This window comes from Bos indicus, chromosome 2 (assembly GCF_029378745.1).
Source record: "Bos indicus isolate NIAB-ARS_2022 breed Sahiwal x Tharparkar chromosome 2, NIAB-ARS_B.indTharparkar_mat_pri_1.0, whole genome shotgun sequence".
NCBI classification, from domain to species: Eukaryota; Metazoa; Chordata; class Mammalia; order Artiodactyla; family Bovidae; genus Bos; species Bos indicus.
The window spans coordinates 12,935,710-12,957,419 of NC_091761.1; the positions used below are offsets into that span (position 1 = coordinate 12,935,710).

General features: G+C 39.8%; 1 long non-coding RNA gene across 1 annotated transcript in view; it reads right to left on the reverse strand.

Moving 5' to 3' along the window:
• The window catches only part of LOC139186896 (uncharacterized), a 480,041-nt gene that overhangs the window by 316,656 nt on the left and 141,675 nt on the right, over positions 1–21,710 (reverse strand). The gene's annotated exons all lie outside the window — the stretch shown is intronic.

A 21,710-nucleotide genomic window follows, 5' to 3' on the forward strand; every position in this document is an offset into this window, starting at 1 on the left:
GCTAGGAAGTAGGTTAAATAAAGGCACAGTAGTCTTTTCCTTAAATATTTCAAGTCAAGATTTAACACACATACACAAATTTAAGTAGAAAATCCATCCATATATATATATATATATATATATACACGCACATACACACACAGTCATGTAATCATTACCCCATTTAAAATACTGAAATTTCCAGCATCTCAGAATCTTTCCTCATCCATCTCCACTATTCATACTTATGTCCTAAAAGATTAGTTCTGGAACCTGTTTGGAATGTCATATGAATGAAATCTACCAGTAGGTACTCTTTTACATGTTGTTTATTTTACTCATAATTATGCCTGTGATAGTCATCCATGTTATTTGCAACTCATTCTTTATAATAAGAAGTATCCTAGTGCTTAATATTCTACATTGTATATATTCACCCTCCTGTTGATGATCATAAGGTTGTTTTCAACTGGGAGCTATTACAAATAAAACTATAAGCATTTTTGTCTTTTGACGAATGTGTTCTCATTTCTGTGATTGTATTATTACAAAAGCATAGAATTGTTGCATCATTAGCAAATGTAAACATAGCTTTAGTAAGTACAACCAAAGAGTTTTTCAAAGCGGTTGTTTCCATTTTTCTACTATCAGCTGTTGCTGGTTCCAGTTGCTGCACATCTTATTTTTGATTGTGTTTTCTTCTGAAATAATGACATTGAGCATCTTATGTTTACTGCTCATTTTGAATAGTTTATTTTAAAGTGTGTATTCAAGATTTCCCCCCGAGTTTTAGCTAGGGTGTTTGTTCTCCTATTGATTTGTAGTTATTATAAGAATCTTTTATGGGATGTATATATTTTCAATATATTCACCCAGGCTAAATATCCTGCTACTAAATGGAATCTGGGAGGTCTGATTTAGAGAAATATAGAAATTTAGAAAATGTTTAGTGCTTCATTCATTCTAGTCTTATGATTAAGTAAAATATACACCTACTACAAATGGACTTGTCCAAGCTAGGCTTCAACAGTACATGAACCGAGAACTTCCAGATGTTCAAGCTGGATTTAGAAAAGGCGGAGGAAACAGAGATCAAATTATCAACATTCGTCAGATCATAGACAAAGCAAGAGAATTCCAGAAAAACATCTACTTCTGTTTCATTGACTATGCTAAAGCCTTTGTGTGGATCACAATAAAATGTGGAAATTCTTAAAGAGATGGGAATACCAGACTACCTTACCTGCCTCCTGAGAAACCTCTATGCAGGTCAAGAAACAGTTAGAACCAGACATGGAACAAAGGACTTGTTCCAAATTGGGAAAGGAGTATATCAAGGCTGTATATTGTCACCCTGCTTATTTAACTTCTATGCAGAGTACATTATGCTAAATGTCAAGCTGGACAACTCACAAGCTGGAATCAACATTGCCAGGAGAAATGTCAGTAACTTTAAATATGCAGATGACACTACCCTAACAGCAGAAAATGAAGAGAAACTAGAGAGCCTCTTGATGAAAGTGAAAGACGAGAGTGAAAAAGCTGGCTTAAAACTCAACATTCAAAAAACCAAGATCATGGTATCCAGTCCCATGACTTCATGGCAAATAGATGGGGAAACAGCACAAACAGTGACAGACTTTATTTTCTTATGCTGCAAAATCACTGCAGTTGGTGTCTGCAGCCATGGAATTAAAAGACACTTGTTCCTTTTAAGAAAAGCTATGACGAACCTAGACACCATATTAGAAAGCAGAGATATTACTTTGCCAACAAAGATCCATATAGTCAAAGCTATGGTTTTTCCAGTAGTCATGTACGGATGTGAGAGTTGAACCATAAAGAAGGCTGAGTACCAATGAATTGATGCTTTTGAACTGTGGTGTTGGAGAATATTATTAAGAGTCCCTTGGTCTGCAAGATCAAGCCAGTCAATTCTAGAGGAAATCAATCCTGAATCTTCATTGGAAGGATGATGCTGAATCTGAAGCTCCAATAGTTTGGCCAGCTGATGCAGAGTTAACTCATTAGAAAAGACTCTGATGCTGGGAAAGACTGAAGGCAGGAGGAGAAGGGGACAATAAAGGATGAGATGTTTAGAAGGCATCACTGACTTGATCGACATGAGTTTGAGCAAGCTCTGGGAGGTGATGAAGGACAGGGAATTCTGCCATGCTGCAGTCGATGTGGTCACAAAGAGTCGGACATGACTGAGCAACTGAACAACAACAATACAAATGGACTTAGTACACACTTACTCATTCACTCACTCAACACAGGATGTCAGATGCCAACAATGACCAAGTAAGTAATATAAAAAAAGAAACGGGCTGAATAAAAAGAGCAATTGCCACCAAATCCAGCCTTGGATTTAGAGATACAATTGGGAGTGATGAAGACACCCATAAAGTGAAAAGCACAAAACCCTTTTAAAGTGAGTCACCAATAACACATTTCAGGCAGTCATTGCCAAACTATTAATTCCAAATTTAAAAATGTTTTTCTGGCAGTATAGAAACATTATTTTACTAAGACTCTATTTTTAATTTTGGCAACTAATTTAAAACACTCTATACCCCAACATAATAAACATAGGAAAGAAAAAAATCACTTATCTGTGAGTCATATCTCACCCATGAGCAACAAATTTACAACCCCTGATTTCTAAAATCTACCATGATAGGCAAAATAACAGCCACCCTCAAGATGTATGCATCCTTGTTCCCAGAAGCTGTGAATATTCTGTTCAGTGGCAAGGGGAATTAAAGTGGCAGAATTAAGTTTGCTAATCAACTGACCTTAAAAGGATGATCCTGAATTATCCAAATGGGTCTAGTGTAATCATAAGGATCCTTAGTGGGGAAAGATCAAGTTTGGAGGGTCAGTCTGACAAAGACTCCGTCAGACATTGCTGGCTTTGAAGATGGAAGGTAGTCCAAACCAAGGAATGCAAGATGTCTCTACAAGCTAGAAAAGGCCAGAAAATGGGTTCTCCCTTACAACTCCAGAAAGCAATGCAGCTGTGCCCAAACCTTAATTATCGCTCACTGAGAGTTAGATCAGCTTCTGGCCTGAGGATTTAATAAATGTGTTGTTTTAAGTCACTAAGTTTGCAGAGATCTGTCACACCAATAGTAGAATATCCCACTCAAACTGAATTTATTTGAAGATCCACTGAGAATTTCCTTTTCAAGGGAATTTTGTCTAAAATAATGCATAAGATTCCTTATCTGACTTATTGTGAGAGTACAAATATCACACTTTTAATGTAATGTGTATATAATAAAACTCCTCGGTACACTAAGCTTTACTATGGATTGCTAAAGTTGATAGAACACACATCAGATAAATCAAAATTTCTATTTCAACTTAGTCTTACAAATATCTCTAATTTCAGTTTAACAAAGCAGCCAATGGAAAAAATAACAGATTCCAAAATATTTCCAATTTCCTATTAGTTCAGTGCAAGAATTCTCATCTTCTTTGTTTAAAGATCTGGCAGCAAAAAAGAAAATAAAGTGAAAGTGAAAGTTGCACAGTCATTTTTGACTCTTTGTGACCCCATGGACTGTAGCCTGCCAGGCTCCTCTGTCCATGGAATTCTCCAGGCCAGAATACTGGATGGGTTGCCATTCCTTTCTGCAGGGGATCTTCCCAACCCAGGGACTGAACCCAGGTCTCCTGCATTGCGGGTGGATTCTTTACCAGCTGAGCCACCAGGGAAGACCAAGAGTAGCAGTTAAAAATACTTTGAATATTTAATTCTTTTAAAATCATACATCCTTATTTAATAAATATGATTAAACAAATTATCAGTATTATCCAAATGAAACATGAAAGTCTTTTTTTTTTTTTTTTCCATTTTTAACAATGACTAGGGAGTACCTACGAGGAACTCGTGGAGGACACAGGTGGCGTGGAGGAGGACATGGCCCTTCCCAAGGGTCTGCAGGTCTGCAGGGCTGGCGTGGGGGGCCCGCTGCAGGAGAGCCCAGCCTAGCGCCTCCGCCTGGAGAGCAGCCTCTGGGACCCCTAGGAAGCAAATTAAAGTACATGTAACCTGAAGCAATGGCACCCCACTCCAGTACTCCTGCCTGGAAAATCCACGGACAGAGTAGCCTGGTGGGCTGCAGTCCATGGGGTCGCGAAGAGTCGGACACAACTGAGCGACTTCACTTTTACTTTTCACTTTCATGCATTGGAGAAGGAAATGGCAACCCACTCCAGTGTTCTTGCCTGGAGAATCCCAGGGACGGGGGAGCCTGGTGGGCTGCCATCTTTGGGGTCGCATAGAGTCGGACACAACTGAAGTGACTTAGCAGGGAGTATAAGGGCTTCCTTGGTAGACCAGATGGTAAAGAATCCATCTGCAATGTGGAAGACCTGGGTCAGATCCCTGGGTTGGGAAGAGCTCCTGGAGGAGGCCATGGCAACCCACTCCAGTATTCTTGCCTGGAGAACCCCCATGGACAGAGGAGCCTACTGGGCTACAGCCAATAGGGTCGCAAAGAGTCAGACATGACTGAGCGACTAAGCACAGCACAGTGAGTAGAAGCAAAAATGCCTTTACTAGTTTTTAATTCTGGCAAATTTTATAAGTCATTTGATTTGTGAAAATAAGCATCAAATCCAGAAACAGTATTAAACACTGGTTTAGGAAATATAAGGAAGTACTGTGTATTATATTAAAAGATTAAAATTCTATAAAAATATCATTTTATGTCACTTTGTTTAAACATTAAATTATATTATAATCTGCATTTAGATTTAGAAAAGGCAGAGGAATCAGAGATCCAATTGCCAACATACATTGGATCTCAGAAAAAGCAAGGGAATTCCAGAAAACATCTACTTCTGTTTCATTGACTATGCTAAAGCCTTTGACTGTGTGGATCACAACAAACTGTGGAAAATTCTTTAAGAGATGGTAATACCAAACCACCTTACCTGTCTCCTGAGAAACCTGTATGTAGGTCAATAAGCAACAGTTAGAACCAGATATAGAACAAAGGACTGGTTCAAAATCAGGAGAGGAGTACATCAAGACTATAGACTGTCACCCTGCTTATTTAACTTCTATGCAGAGTACATCATGCTAAATGCCAGGCTGGACAACTCAAGCTGGAATCAAGACTGCTGGGAGAAATATCAATATCCTCAGATATGCAGATGACACTACCCTAATGGCAGAAAGCAAAGAGAAACTAGAGAGCCTCTTGATGAAAGTGAAAGAGGACGGTGAAAAAGCTGGCTTAAAACTCAACATTCAAAAAACCAAGATTATGGCATCCAGTCCCATGACTTCATGGCAAATAGATGGGGAAACAGTGCAAACAGTGACAGACTTTATTGTCTTTGGCTTCAAAATCACTGTGGATGGTGGCTGCAGGCATGAAATTAAAAGGTGCTTGCTCCTTGGAAGAAAAGTTGTGACCAACCTAGACACTATATTAAAAAGCAGAGACATTACTTTGCCAACAAAGATACATATAGTCAAAACTACGGTTTTTCCAGTAGTCACGTATGGATGTGAGAGTTGGACTGTAAAGAAGGCTGAGCACTGAAGAACTGATGCTTTCAAACTGGGGTGCTGGAGAAGACTCTTGAGAGTCCCTTGGACTGCAAGGAGATCAAACCAGTCAATCCTAAAGAAAATCAATCCTGAATATTCATTGGAAGGACTGATGCTGAAGTTACAATACTTTGGCCACCTGATGCGAAGAGCCCATTCATTGGAAAAGACCCTGATGTTGGGAAAGATTGAGGGCAGGAGGAAAAGGGGATGACAGAGGATGAGATGACTGGATGACTTGGATGGCGTCACCAACTCAATGGACATGAGCGTGAGGAAATTCTGGGAGATAATTAAGGACAGGGAAGCTTGGTGGGCTGTGGTCCATAGGGTCACAAAGAGTCAGACATGACTGAGTGACTGGACAACAACAAATAATCTGCATTTTACTATATTTTTGATAGACATTATGAAAAACAGTTGTTTCAATAAAAACATCAAATCACCATTATAATGTTATATACCTGAAACTAATATTATATTGTAATCAATTATACTTCAAATTAAAAAAAAGAAAAGCAAAACACCTTTGTTTCACATCTCATACAACCGAGTAAGGAATTCTAAAACAACATGCTGGGCTGTACAATAAAATATTTCTGGTAAATGTTGTCAGTTTAACAAAGCCAAACAAATCTTTGTCCTCTTCTAATATACTGAATGTCCTCATATCTGGAATTCACATCAAGTATGTAGTTTTCCTTCACACCATGTACTGTTTCATCAATTTCATTCCATGAGTACAAAATTTACAAATTCAAACTTTTCACAGTCAGCTCGACTGTGGATACAGGTAGCTAACTATATTATGCTACTTTATATAAGGGATTTGAACAGCTGTGAATTTGGATATCCATGAGGGTCCTAGAGCCAACCCCCTGCAGATACCCAGGAACAATTATACAAAACACTTGTACTATCCATGCTCACATATTTATGGCCTAGAAGTTACAAAGCAAAGACCTGCAGATTCAACCATGAACATGACATATTTGTGATTTTTTTCAGTTGAATGCATTGACTACACTTTTAATATTTTTATTGGAGTATAGCTGATTTACAATGTTGCATTATTTTCTGGTGCACAGCAAAATGAATCAGCTCTACATATACATAGTCCCACTGTTTCCCCGCCCCCACCATAGCGGTCACTGAAGAGTATTGAGTAGAATTTCCTGTGCTATAATTTAAAAAGTATGGTTAAAAAAAGAATATCTAGACTTTTGCTTTTCTCGGGTTGAAAAGTAGGATTTCTAGGAATGGATCATATTCCTTTCTATGGGAACTCTAGTTCTTTAGTGTTCCCAGCACACTCAGGTGTCTTACACTTGATCCCTATCTGCCAAACTCCCTAGGAATTTGAGTTGTTTGAGCAACTGGCCTATAGTTGCTTTTTTTATATTATTTTTTGTTGCAGTGTAGTTGCTTTACTAAAGTTTCTTCTCTTGCACTCATTATCTTCCAGAAACCACTCTTCCCCAAACTCTCTCACTACCTCCCAGCAACCCTCCTCCCGGAATGCACAAAGAAAAGGAAACCATGTATACCTGTGGTGGATTCATTTTGATATTTGGCAAAACTAATACAATTATGTAAAGTTTAAAAATAAAATAAAATTAAAAAAAAAAAGAAAAGGAAACCAATTGCCTGCCCAGATACCACAGCCTCTCATCACAGTTTCTTTCTTCCTGTCAACCTAAAATACTTGGAGCAGATTTACACAAATATGTTTTAAGTATTTACTGGAGTACAACCACTGTTGCAGGTCCTTCTGAATAATCCTGTAAATAGTACAACTTCAAGTATAAGGCAATATTTGTTTTTCTGCTTGCTTCACATTGCCAAAAATTTCTGGCAAAGGAGACAAGTCTTTCATTTGACACTTACAGATAGATATTTTTAATTGTAAAGACAGAGTGATAATGCAATGCCTTAAATAAGTCTTATTCAAATAAGTCTTATTCAAAGTATAAGGAGGTGTGATGTCCAATCTTTTATTTTTCTATTATAATATGATAAAAATGATAAAACACTGAGTATAAGAAAGAGGTAAATGCATTTCACAGCTGAAGCAAAATGTAAAAAAGAAAAATTGTAGTCTGGTACCCTCTACTACTTTACCTTTTAGCTAAGCTCAGCTACTACTGGGCTTCCCTAGTAGTAGAGACCTGGGTTCAATCCCTGGTTTGGGAAGATCCCCTGGAGAAGGGAACAGGTACCCACTCCAGTGTTCTGGCCTGAAAAATTCCATGGACTATATAGTCCATGGGGTTACAAAGAGTCAAACTTTCCCTTTCAGCTACTACTACTCCTCAGTAATGATCACTTTGGTTGTAATGATGTATTGTAATCTTTATATTAATGTGTGTGCCTGGGCTAAGTTGCTTCAGTCATGTCCATTTCTTTGCGACCCTATGGACTGTAGGCTCTCATGCTCCTCTGTCCATGGGATTCTCCAGGCAAGATTACCAGAGTAGGTTGCCCTGCCCTCCTCCACAGAATCATCCTGACCCAGGGACTGAACCCACGTTTCTTATGTCTCCTGCATTGGCAGGCAGCTTCTTTACCACTAGCACCACCTTGGAAGCCCATTTATATTTATTATTAATAACAATAATAACCAATACAGTTGACCCTCAAACAGCATGGGAGTTAGGGCTACCTACCCTCTGGCACAGCCAAAAATCTGCATATAATTTATAGCCAGCCGTCTGTATCTAAGTTCCTCTGTATCTATACATTCAATGAACTACAGATCAGATAGTATAGTACTGTAATATTTACTATAGAAAACAATCCAGGTGTAAATGGACATGCACAATTCAGACCATGTTGCTTAAGGGCCAACTGTATTTGGGTATTTATTAGTTCTAGGCAACATACTAAGCACATTATATGCAATATCTCAGTGCACCCTTAAAAGCTAAGTGTTATCATGATCTCCATTTTAGAGATAAAGAAGTTGAACCTTAGAAAACTTAAGTGTCTTGCCCCAAATCACACAACTAGTAAGTGTTGAAACGGGTTTTCCAGTATAAGTCTGACTCAAAAGTCCAGGCATTTCACCAGACTACGATGCCCAGGACATTTTACTTGTAAGGTATATATTCCTTCTTTGCTTCTGGTGGTCGTAACTATAAATCAGTGGTTCTCACTTTTAGGTACATCTCAGAGATCCCCATGTTGACCCCAAATATGATGGTTAACCCTTTTCTCATTTATAGATTATTACCTTGAAATGTCAGTTCCAAGTTGAGAGTGAGAAGGGAAGCGAAAATTTGTGAACTATATGTAAGACTCCAGTTAAGATGCAGCAACACTACCCAAGAATATGTGCTTTACAAATACATTGTTCATTTTCTACTCCAGACTTTGACGAGAGAAGATGCCAAATGGCCTTCAGGTGAAAAGCTTATCCTAATTAAATATTGAACCTCCAATGGGCCATTAAGATTTTGTTCCTATAAAGAGAGGTCTCACTGGGGCTTCAAGTGAGATTAATGATATGTCAGACTTTTTCTAATGCAAGGAAGACATTTTAGAAATATTAAAGAGGAGGGCCCAATTGCTTAATTTATTTTCTCTTTGCTTAGTATATTTTCTCTTTGTACCATTTTTGTTCCTGCACAGTTGGGGATCCTTCACTGGCTAAAAAAAATTCTCTGTCTTTGACATAAAAGATATTCCTGTCATTCATACAGACCTAAGGCAGGAGGAAAAGTAAAACATAATGACAGACTACACAGGATACAATATTGTGCCTCATCAAAATAAAGAGGGCATTTAATATTTTGCCTGATCTCTAGACCCAGAAATATTTGCTGGTGGCAGGAAAGAAGTTATAGCTGATAGTTCTACTCAAAGAAATCCATGATGAAAAATGCAGGCTGAAAATAGTCTAGCATGCCCACTGTTACTTTTGACCTCTGACGTTTCTAGATCTTGTGGGCCACTTTCTTCATTCCTTCACCTCCTTATGGCCATTTAAATAAGAGCTGATTGACTGTGATATTTCTAGCTTGGTTATAACTAAAGAAAGCAGTAAAAGTGACAAAGGTTTATTAACAGCTCATCAGTTAGCATACCTACCCTAAATCTACTTTGCAGAAATAAGTTCAAGAAGCTAGATTTCTGTAGTTCTGTGACTGCTACTGTGTCATTTCTGAACATTATGTGCACCTGAGAGATGCCAATACTGTTTAGGAAGCCTCCTCAGTGAGGGTGGCATCTAGGACAGGAGACATCCCCCCTCCCCCCATCTGTAGATACATGCTGCTGCTGCTAAGTCACTTCAGTCGTGTCTGCTTCTGTGCGACCCCATAGACGGCAGCCCACCAGGCTCCCCCGTCCCTGGGATTCTCCAGGCAAGAACACTGGAGTGGGTTGCCATTTCCTTCTCCAATGCATGAAAGTGAAAAGTGAAAGTGAAGTCACTCAGTCGTGTCCGACTCTTCGTGACCCCATGGACTGCAGCCCACCAGGCTCCACATACCTTGAAATGAACTGGAAAAGAGGGCCTAGAATTTTTTTTATGTCTTTGTGACTGGTGTAAATTGGATGAACAGATTTTCCGTAAACATATTAATAATATAAGCATTCTGTGTTCTCCTATAAATGGTACAGAAGCCCTAAAGTTTCCAAAGCCTCTTTAGTTCTTTGGATATCAATGAGATCAAACTTCCTAACTCAGTGACTGCACCTGACCTAGACATTCAGCCAACCACCAAGGGCCTTTTCTAACACTCTGTGGGCATTGAGAGGGCATTTCACAGATGCACATCGTCCATCCCTATTCCAGCTCTCCCAGGAAATCCCTAGTGCCTTTCACACTGCACACCGTTGCCCCTACTGCTGCCACCACTCCACTGTGTACTTTCGAAGGTCTTGCACCCTCATCATCTCAAATGACTCCAATTTTCATGCATAAACAGGCAGATTGCCCATCTGTGAAAGTTTGTCATCCCAGTACTTACACCGCTTACCTCCCTGGTTCTGCAAAATTCCCTCATGAAGTATGTTTTGTCAACTTGGCTGGAAGGGAAAGCTCAGAAACCAGGGCTGAGGAAACAGACATCATGCTGTCCTTCTCCATAGTTCTTTGTCATCTGCCCCTCGCTTTATCTCCAGGCACTTGGATACAAACATCCTCCTGGAAAAGTCATCCCTGCAAAGGTAATCCACCACTATCAAAAAACATTTGGGGTTCACTAGATGAGTACCAAATTAGACATGCTAAATATGACTCTCAGTCACAACTCAACTGGGGCCTCTACTGCTGCTTAATACCAGCTTGTATAGTGACATGTAACTGTATTAATTGATCAAGAATGTGTCAGTGCACTCCTTGTTCTCACCATGCCACCTCCTCACACCATGCTACTCACAGATTATATGAATATTTTAAGTCCTTACTCAAATCACACCTCTTTCTTGAAACTTTACCAAAGTTTCATTTTGTTTTGATTATAGGACCCCTATTGGAGTACTTAACTTTTCTTACATTACTTATTTAGAAATAGATTTTTATCATTAAAATATGAGTCCCTAGTTGTAACATTCATGTATTATTTATTTCTTCATTCCCCACAATGTCCAACATGGTACTCTAAATGTAACAAAGCCTTCAAGTTAATTTTATTGTTACACAAGAAGCAGATGCCAAGGGTTTACAAGTATTTTCCTAATGGTAACACAAACTATCCCACCCCTTTTGGTTTTTGATAGGACCATATGCAACTTTAACATGGTAGAAATTTATTCAAAACTTATTATAATGACCTTATAACTACCCTTGTCTCTATGTTATTAGTAATTTTGAATAAAGAATTGAATGATTTCTTGAAGGCAGGGCATAAATTTGTGACATTATTCTTTCCATGAATACCTACTAAAAATAACACTGATATATTTAAACCACATTTTCATCTCACAGCATGTTTCAATGTTCTGAATTCTTTGTTCTTTATACATTGATAACATTGCTAGGCTAACTACAAACCTATTAATATCCTTCTTATTCTTTTTATTCTGCATTCTCTATTCATGTGGCTAGTTTTTGTAGGATAATACCTTGGTTCTTAGTTAATCTCTAGCTTGATTTCCTTTGTACTTTTGTTCATCACACTCAACTAACAAAGCTATATAGATTCATGTTAAGTGCCAGAATGGTTTACTGAAAATTTTCTCTAGAACAATGATCTTGCTGAAAAATTAACTGTAGGTGATTTCTTCATAGTAAGTTTATTATCAACAGTTAAGAATATTTCCCCTCTCTCCTAAGAAGAAGAGTTTTGGATAAAGATATCTAAATAATCATTCCCAAAGTTGAGTAAACGAGACTTTTATTATTAAAAATCAGGGAACATGTGTATACCCATGGTGGATTCATGTTGATGTATGGAAAAACCAATACAATATTGTAAAGTAATTAACCTCCAATTAAAATAAATAAATTTATATTTTAAAAAATATCAGGTTTGAGAAGAATTAGGAAGAGAACTGTCCAGGTTAAGCAAGGTACCACGAATTGGAGGCTGATAGCTAGATGTGAGAAGTGTGACTGAATTCCTCCAGAAATGGAAAAAGAAGCAGAAAGGTGTTTCCTTATGTGGCAGGGACTTGTGCTCTTCATATGCAGGGCCCTGAGATGGCAGGACCTCGAGCGCGAAGGCAACATGAAACCTTGTGGAATCTGAATCCCAGACACAGGGGCAGTGAGGGCCCTTTGCTGAGCATGTAGACATGGAAGGTGATTATCCATCACCCCAGCAGCTGGGCTTAAACCATGAGCACCTCTGAAGCTTTCTCAATGGACCAAGGACCCTCCCTAATTTTTCTGAACTACAATCCCCAACTTACTGGTATGATCTAGAAAAGGAAGATGGCCGTCCCCAAAATTTGACTTGACCGTGGCTCATAGACGCCCAAGACAACACCTCATATGATTTTCAAAACTAAAGAAATATAACTTCCTTCCACTTCAAGTATTGGGGGACAATTATATGTGTCACATTTGTATTTGTTCATCAGTCTTTGCTGGCTAATCAGCATCTAAGTTGCTCAGTGGTTTGATAAATCCACTTTATACTTGACTACTAATCATTCAGAACTTGTGTTCCAGGGCAAAATTCCATCTACGATAACAGAACATAAGCATTAATAACCCTGATCAGGTTTGCTGCTGAGCTTCAAGGGTTCAATGATAGATTAGAATGCCTGCAATAGCATGCGATATCATTAACAAGAGGTATAAATCAAATTGAAGATGGCCATCCTGTAAAGGTTTGGAAACAGCCTGTATTATCAATACGAAATGTCTAATAACAGACAAGGAAAAACTAACACCATCAGGGAGCAAAGTTTATGGAAGACCAACAGATATCACTGAAGCACACATAGTCACAAAACTGATTTAATGCACAATTATTTAACTATTGATTTATGGATTCTTTACCTTTGCCTGAGACAGCATGGATGATGGAGTACAGTATAATGCTGAAGTACACAGCCAACACTTGATGTATTCAGCTGTAAGGGTAAGCTGTAAGGGCTTACTCAGTGATTTTCCTGATTTCTCATTATCATTATTTAGGGAGGCTTTAAAAACCACCAATGTTCAGGTCCTACCCTCAGAGAATCTGATTTTCAATTGTCTTAAGTAAATCAAAGGCAGAGTACTTTTTAAACCCCAGATGATTCCAATGTGTATCCAGGATAAGAAATAAAAAAACAAAATTGGGAGAGTCAAGATAGTCAATGTGCTTCCTTACCACCACCAAGACCTGTAAAGTGTCTGATGTTTAACCTGCTTGAGAACTAACAAGTTAACCAGCCACAGTTTCATAAATACTGGCAGAGGGCACAAAACCTTGGTCAGACACATGGCAGTAGCAGAGGATCAAAAGTTTTTATACCAGTTCCCTATTCTCCAGTCTCCATGTACTGAGTTGCTCAGTCATGTCCGACTCTTTGCGACCCCATGAACTGTATCCCACCAGGATCCTCTGCCCATGAGATTTCCCAGGCAAGAACACAGGAATGGGTTGCCATTTCCTTCTCCCCAGTTTCCATCAGATCAGATCAGATCAGTCGCTCAGTCATGTCCGACTCTTTGAGACCCCATGAATTGCAACACGCCAGGCCTCCTTGTCCATCACCAACTCCCAGAGTTCACTGAGACTCACATCCATCGAGTCAGTGATGCCATCCAGCCATCTCATCCTCTGTCATCCCCTTCTCCTCCTGCCCCCAATCCCTCCCAGCATCAGAGTCTTTTCCAATGAGTCAACTCTTCGCATGAGGTGGCCAAAGTACTGGAGTTTCAGCTTTAGCATCATTCCTTCCAAAGAAATCCCAGGGCTGATCTCCTTCAGAATGGACTGGTTGGATCTCCTTGCAGTCCAAGGGACTCTCGAGAGTCTTCTCCAACACCACAGTTCAAAAGCATCAATTCTTCAGCACTCAGCCTTCTTCACAGTTCAACTCTTACATCCATACATGACCACAGGAAAAACCATAGCCTTGACTAGACAAACCTTTGTTGGCAAAGTAATGTCTCTGCTTTTGAATATGCTGTCTAGGTTGGTCATAACTTTCCTTCAGGCAATGCAAAAAAAAAAAAAAATATATATATATATATATATATATATATTGTTTTACTGAGAAGTAACCCTGAAATTAGCAGATTTTAAACATAATAGCCAATAAGCATGCCAGCTTTTTGCTCTGAGGGTAACATTGTCTTTTCTGATGCTAAATGGATTCACAAGGATTGAACTAACCATGCCCTCCATTCCAGACAATAATACTCATCTTCCAAGGCATCACAGCACATCTGTCCTTAAAAAGATGTGTGTAGCAATGTGAGAAGCCCATGGATAATTATCTGCCAAAAATATTGGTAGATATCTACCCAAGTTTCTATGCTCTCTGACTTCTGGTGAGTTTTCCAGTAAATGTACTACTCTGATGGCCACTCTGCTTCATCTACCCAATAGATGCTAGAACCAAATTCATTACATTTTTCTCATACAGCATTTAATTAAGACCCACAACAGGACCTAAGAAATAGGGTGAGGCCTGAAGTATTCCAGCTGAAAAAGTGTCTCAACCATCAAGAGATACTGTGGAAAGACAGGTGGCTTTCTCCTTTAGTTTCTATAGTAACTTTTCCAATTAATCTCAGTACATGGTATTGATGATTATACAGATTCTACTTTGAACCACAAGGAGTACATCTAGAATTCATTCTTAACAACTCTGACCAATGAGTTAACACTAACCTCAACAGACTTCAGAACCAAGATTGCTCTTGTATGCTTAGCTAAAGTCAGGGACACATTTTCTGTCCCTTCTTCTTACTGGATTACTCTTAGTGTATGAATACCTGCTGCAAGATGCTCATACACGATTCATTATTTATGAGCATCTTGCAGCTTCCTCTAAGAAGCTCCTTTCATGTCTACAAAATCAGTGGGTGCCATGCCAGTAGCTACAATTTCATTCTTTCTATAATTCCCTACATGCGTCCAAACCATTCTTTCAAAAGGATCAGTCCAGAAAGGTAAAGAGCATTTTTATCAAACTTACAGATACCCATTTAATCTGTAGAAGTCACTGTGTATGGGGCATATTGAGATATTTCTCTACCAAGTGATCATCATCCATAACATCTAGGACTATGTCAATGTAACAAGATAATCTAGGTGTCTGAACTAGAATTAAGTTTGAATCCCTAGGCACACCTTGTCACAGGGCACCATCAGGAAGTGCACCAAACAGGGTTTCAGTAATAGACAAGAAAAACCCTTCTTCACAGTCAGGGTAGAATTCTGAATTTTCAAAATCAGTTTGCATAAACCACTACCATTTTTGTTCTGAACATAGCCCCAGGAAGCAATCAAGAGCAAATAACTTATCTTGGGACAGACACATTTCAGCAAAGTTCATTACTAAGATGTATGGACAAGAAAGAGGTGAGAAATAGAAGTCATTTTAAGTTTAATTTTGAGGATGCCCTTCAACAGTCAGTCACACCAGATACCTATAGATGGCAGGGAGTTTGGAAGTTCTACCAAATATCTTGACTATAAAACCTATTTTTTGAGTGCTTACAATAAAAGGAGTAGGGCTTTTCTTATGGCTCAGATGGTAAAGAATCTGCCTGCCTTGCAGGAGGCTCTGGGTTCAATACTTGGATTAGGAAGATCCCTTGGAGGAGGAAATGGCAACCCATTCCAATATTTCTGCCTGGAAAATTCCATGAACAGAGGAACATGGAGGGCTACAGTTCATGGGGTCACAAAGAGTGGGACACAACCAAGCATCTGAGCCTGCACACACAATAAAAGGAGTACTGCTTTCTACAAACAATCTGGGAAGATGAAAGAATGACATGGATAATTTTCAAGTTCCACAACAGTATAGTCAGAGCCAGTTGAGACTGAACAGCCATACCATAATCTGAAAAGATGTCAACAGCAAAGAAGCCACAAAGTTAAAGTAAGTCACACAGTTGTGTCCAACTCTTTGGGATCCCATGGACTATAGCCCACAAGGCTCCTCCATCATGGAATTCTCCAGGCAAGAGTACTGGAGTGGGTTGCCATTTCCTTCTCCAGGGGATCTTCCTGACCCAGGGATCAAACCCGGGTCTCCTGCATTGCAGGTGTATTCTTTACCATCTGAGCTACTAGGGAAGCAAAGAAGCCATGAGGAAAGCCCAACGAGAAGTCAAAATCTAATGTTGTCAAGTCATCAAAGCAGCAGCAGCCATGCCCTGTATAGTGAGGGCTCCCTCACTGTAATCCAAACGGGTCACTTTTGACAGAAGCCACAAAGCTGACTACAGTGGTATCAGAAATGTATAGTCTTTTACTTCAGCCCAGTTTACAATGATGGGTATATTGCCCTGTCCAGTATGACATTGTATTCAGGCAGCAACAGTGGCAATACAGACAGTGCAAGCTTAATCAGTAGCTTAATTCTAGTCAATCTCATCAAATATTTATCCCTTAAAATGAGTCACTTTGCGTGACCCAGCCAATTTGATCAGCAGCTTCTATTTGTCACTACGGTTTGTGGCCTCAAAGAGGAACGTCTTTAACCTGCCAGTCTGTAGTTTCCCAAATGGCAGACCAGATAGATACTGCAGCAAGGACTGCAATATCTTAAATACACTATTTTCCATTTAACAAGCAAGGCTTGTTAGGCCCTTCTGACCTTGTTAGTCACTGAGTCCAAGTTGACCAAGGCCAAAAGGAAATAATAACAGGCTATAGAATCACAGTGTATCCTGGGGAAATGTTAAGTTTGAATAACAAGGGGCCAGTAGAAAGCTGAAGGCTGCTTTTCAAGAGGTTTACCAGGTAATCCAGTCAAGGGGGTGAGAGTCCGAAACCCTCACTGTACCTACCACTGGTAAAGGCTGCCATTTTTGCCAGAGGCTCCATATGCAAAATCAGTCACCAACACTGGCACCTGGAAGGAGTCATCAGGGTTTAAGGACCCCAGAGATGCTAACTCCCCCTGACTGATGTGTCTCTCTCATGTTAAGAAAATCCCCTACTGACTCTGATAGGATAGAGAAGTATTATCCAAATATAAGACATCAATTCCAACTACACATTCAGATGTAGAAGCCCCAACAGGGCAGAGTTATACCAAAGTGCCCACAAAGAAATGTTAGACTCCCTTAACAACTGAATCTTTTCCAAACCGTTTTATTTGAATTAAGAGTCCCCATGCCCCAGTGGTAAGAGACTGGGGTGCCTGTATCTAAGTTATAAAAGTTTGAGTCCTCACCTGCCCAAAGTTCCCCAGCATACTTGGGTGCCCATGACCTCTGTTCACCCTTGAGACAGCAAGACCTTGGCTTCACATCTTAGCACCTTTATTTTTAAATCAGCTGATGCTGGATCAGAGGGAAAGAGAGGAAACCTGGCACACAAGCACAGACAGTGACCGCATGCCAGTGAGCAAGGCTTGTGCATTCACTCTCAGCTTTAAGAAGCTGCTCAATCACAGCCCAGCTAAAAATACTCTGTGTCGGGGGCCCACTCAATGCTCCAGTATAAACAGCAATATCCTCATACCTGATACCATTTATTTCAACTTTGTGTCAGTTCACTTCAGTCGCTCAGTCATGTCCAACTCTTTGCAATCCTGTGGACTGCAGCACACCAGGCTTCCCTGTCCATCACCAACTCCCGGAGTTTACTCAAACTCATGTCCATTGAGCTGGTGATCCTATCCAACCATCTCATCCTCTATCGTCCCCTTCTCCTCCTGCCCTCAATCTTTCCCAACATCAGGGTCTTTTCAAGTGAGTCAGTTCTTCACATCAGGTGGCCAAAGTATTGGAGTTTTAGCTTCACCATCAGCCCTTCCAATGAACACTCAGGACTGATCTCCTTTAGGATGGACTGATTGGATCAACTTGCAGTCCAAGGGACTCTCAAGAGTCTTCTCCAACACCACAGTTCAAAAGCATCAATTCTTTGGTACTCAGTTTTCTTTATAGTCCAACTCTCACGTCCATACATGACTACTGGAAAAACCATACCTTTAATTAGACAGACCTTTCTTGGCAAAGTAACATCTCTGCTTTTTAATATGCTTTCTAGGTTGGTCACAGCTTTTCTTCCAAGGCGCAATCGTCTTTTAATTTTATGGTTGAAATCACCATCTGCAGTGATTTTGGAGCCCAAAAAATTAAGTCTGTCACTGTTTCCACTGTTTTCCCATCTATTTGCCATGAGGTGATGGGACCAGATGCCATGATCTTAGTTTTCTGAATGTTGAGCTTTAAGCCAACTTTTTCACTCTCCTCTTTCACTTTCATCAAGAGGTTCTTTAGTTCTTCTTCACTTTCTGCCATAAGGGTGGTGTCAGCTGCATGTCTGAGGTTATTGATATTTCTCCTGGAAATCTTGATTCCAGCTTGTGTTTCATCCAGCCCAAAATTTCTTATGATGTACTCTGCATATAAGTTAAATAAGCAGGGTGACAATATACAGCCCTGAGGTACTCCTTTCCTGATTTGGAACCAGTCTGCTATTCCATGTCCAGTTCTAACTGTTGCTTCTTGACCTGCATACAGATTTCTCATGAGGCAGGTCAGGTGGTCTGGTCCCATCTCTTGAAGAATTTTCCAGTTTGCTGTGATCCACACAGTCAAAGGTTTTGACTTAGTCAATAAAGCAGAATTAGATGTTTTTCTGGAACTCTCTTGCTTTTTTGATGATCCAATGGATGTTGGCAATTTGATCTCTAGTTCCTCTGCCTTTTCTAAATCCAGGTTGAACATTTGGAAGTTCATGGTTCATGTACTGTTGAAGCCTGATTTGGAGAATTTTGAGTATTACTTTGCTAGCATGGGCTCCCTGATAGCTCAGTTGGTAAAGAATCTGCCTGAAATGCAAGAGATCCCGGTTTGATTCCTGGGTCAGGAAGATCCACTGGAGAAGGGATAGCCTACCCACTCCAGTATTCTTGGGCTTCCTTTGTGGCTCAGCTGGCAAAGAATCTGCCTGTAATGCTAGAGATCTGGGTTCAATCCTTGGGTTGGGAAGATCCCCCAGAGAAGGGAAAGGCTACCCACTCCAATATTGTGGCCTGGAGAATTCCATGGACTGTATATTTCATGGGGTCACAAAGAGTCAGACAAAACTGAGCAACTTTCACTTTCTTTTGCTAGCAACTGTACAGTAGTTTGAGCATTCTTTGGTATTGCCTTTCTTTGGGTTTGAACAAAAACTGACCTTTTCCAGTCCTGTGGTCACTGTTGAGTTTTCCAAATTTGCTGACATATTGAGTGCAGCACTTTCACAGAATCATCTTTTAGGATTTGAAATAGCTCAACTGGATTTCCATCACCTCCACAAGCTTTATCCATAGTGATGTTTCCTAAGGCCCACTTGACTTTGCATTCCAGGATGTCTGGTACACAACTTTGTGTACCCCTTAATAAAGCAGCCACAGACACACTGCTTTCCAATAAGACCTCAGGGTTTGCACCTTTAGCTGACTTGGTTTTGATTCACACAGTGGCAAGATTTTCTTTTTAGAGTCTATCCTAATCATGAGCATCTGCTGGCCTATTGCCATGACAACATCCTAGTTTTTGCCTGATTTTCACAAAAAGGCTAGAGGAGTTTTCTTCATTGGTGGGGCCAATTTCAAATGTTGATCTATAATTGTTTGGGTAAGTTTTCATTTTCCAGTTCTTCATGTTCATCAGCATATTAAGCCCAGCCTAGGACAGTAACAGCCCAGATATAAATAGCAGTTAGGCACTCGTCTGGGGCTTTCCCGGTGGCTCAGATGGTAAATAATCTGCCTGCAATGAACCAGAAGACCCTGGTTCAGTACCTGAGTTGGGAGGATCTCCTGGAAAAGGGAATGGTTACCCACTCCAGTACCCTTGCCCGGTGGATCCCATGGACAGCAGAGCCATGGGGTTGCAAAGAGTCAGACACGACTGGTTGAGTAACACGTTGACTTTTCACTTCACTCATCTACTGTTTCCCAAGAAAGTTACTCTCCCAGGGAAATCTCTTCAAGAGTACAATTTCCTTTTAGCGGTGAGTACACACTTTTAAAAAAAAGACAAACTTAGATCTTTTAATGTTATCTCCAAATGGATCTCAGTCTCAAAGTGGCATATCAAACAGCAGGAGTTAAACCACAAGACAAAAGCAACTATCATCTCTATCCTTAACAAGCACTGCATGCACACCCTAGATTTAGTACCAGCTGAATTTCTAATAATGTGCCTCATTTCTGTCCATACTAATCAGATTTTCCGTTTTTCCTATTCATAGCAGATGCACATTTCTGTAACTGTTGTCTGAGAGAGGGGTGGGATTTCAGACCACCCAAGACAAATCTTAGTACTAGTTGGTACAATTAAGCAGACTGAAACCTGACTTCCAGAATGGCACACAAGCCCTCCATCTGGAGGAGAATTAGCAACAACCAGAGCACCTCTACAAGGAGCAATAGTAGACTGAGAGCATATGAGGATGAATCTGTAGATGGAGTTAAAGTAAAAATCTGGATGCAGTTAGAATGCTTGGACAAATGTTATGTGAGGTAATTGCATCTCCATTACCAGAATGTTTTCTTAAAATGGATATTATGTCTGATTGGGGAACACTTCCTCTACCTGATATTTTAAGTAGAAGACACATAAAATTGCCCTTTAGCCAGTATTAATTGGCCACGCTAAATGGGAGCCTCTGGAATTGCCTCAGCCTACACACTTCTTAGTTTGAAGCAACAGGGAATATCTGGTAAGAAAAAAAAGATTACAATTTTATTCAGTGATGTGTTAAAAACAGGAGTATTGACACAAAACTAATTATCTGTATTATAGCCCTATGTAGTCTGTGGAAAAGGCAGATGGCTTACGGATATTCTCTATAGATTATCACAGTCTGAAGTAAATAATACCATACACAGTCTCAGCAGTTCCAGACATGATATTAGAACTACAAAAGATGTTAACAAGCCAGAGGGGATTGGTTTTCAGTGATTGATATTGCAAATGCCTTCTTTCAATCCCAACTTTTAAGAGCCTAATGCAATATGTATTTACATGGGGAGGGTCCCAATTTACATTTAGTGGTTTGCCCCAGTTTATTACCATAATTTTATTAGAAAAGAGTTTGGATATGATAGATTTCAAGTGTTCTGCTGTATTGATATGACACCACCCTTCAAGCCATTATCTTTGAACCAGTTTCCTAACAAATGACCTATGACCTCATGCTCAAATTCTCATTATTCAGAAATAAAATAATGAATCATTTACTGTCTAGTTGACCTGAAGTTGCTCAACATGCTCACTACCAATACAAAGGATTTCTCTCAAGGCCCATTAATTGGACCATAAGGTGCTTATCCATTCTCTTCTAGAAAGCAATGTCTCTGTCAGCTCTGACCCTTGTCACTAAGACTGTCAAAAGATTTGAGAGGTTACCTTACCTGAATGCTAACATGTTAGCCTGCCACAGTTTCATGGATGCTGGAAGCCAGCATGAAACTCTTAGGTCAGAAGCAAAGAACTTGATTAAAATTCACAGCAACAGCAGTGCCCAGAGTATACGCATGTACCTGTGCCATTTTCCTGAGTTCCTACTCTCAAAGGATAATAGAA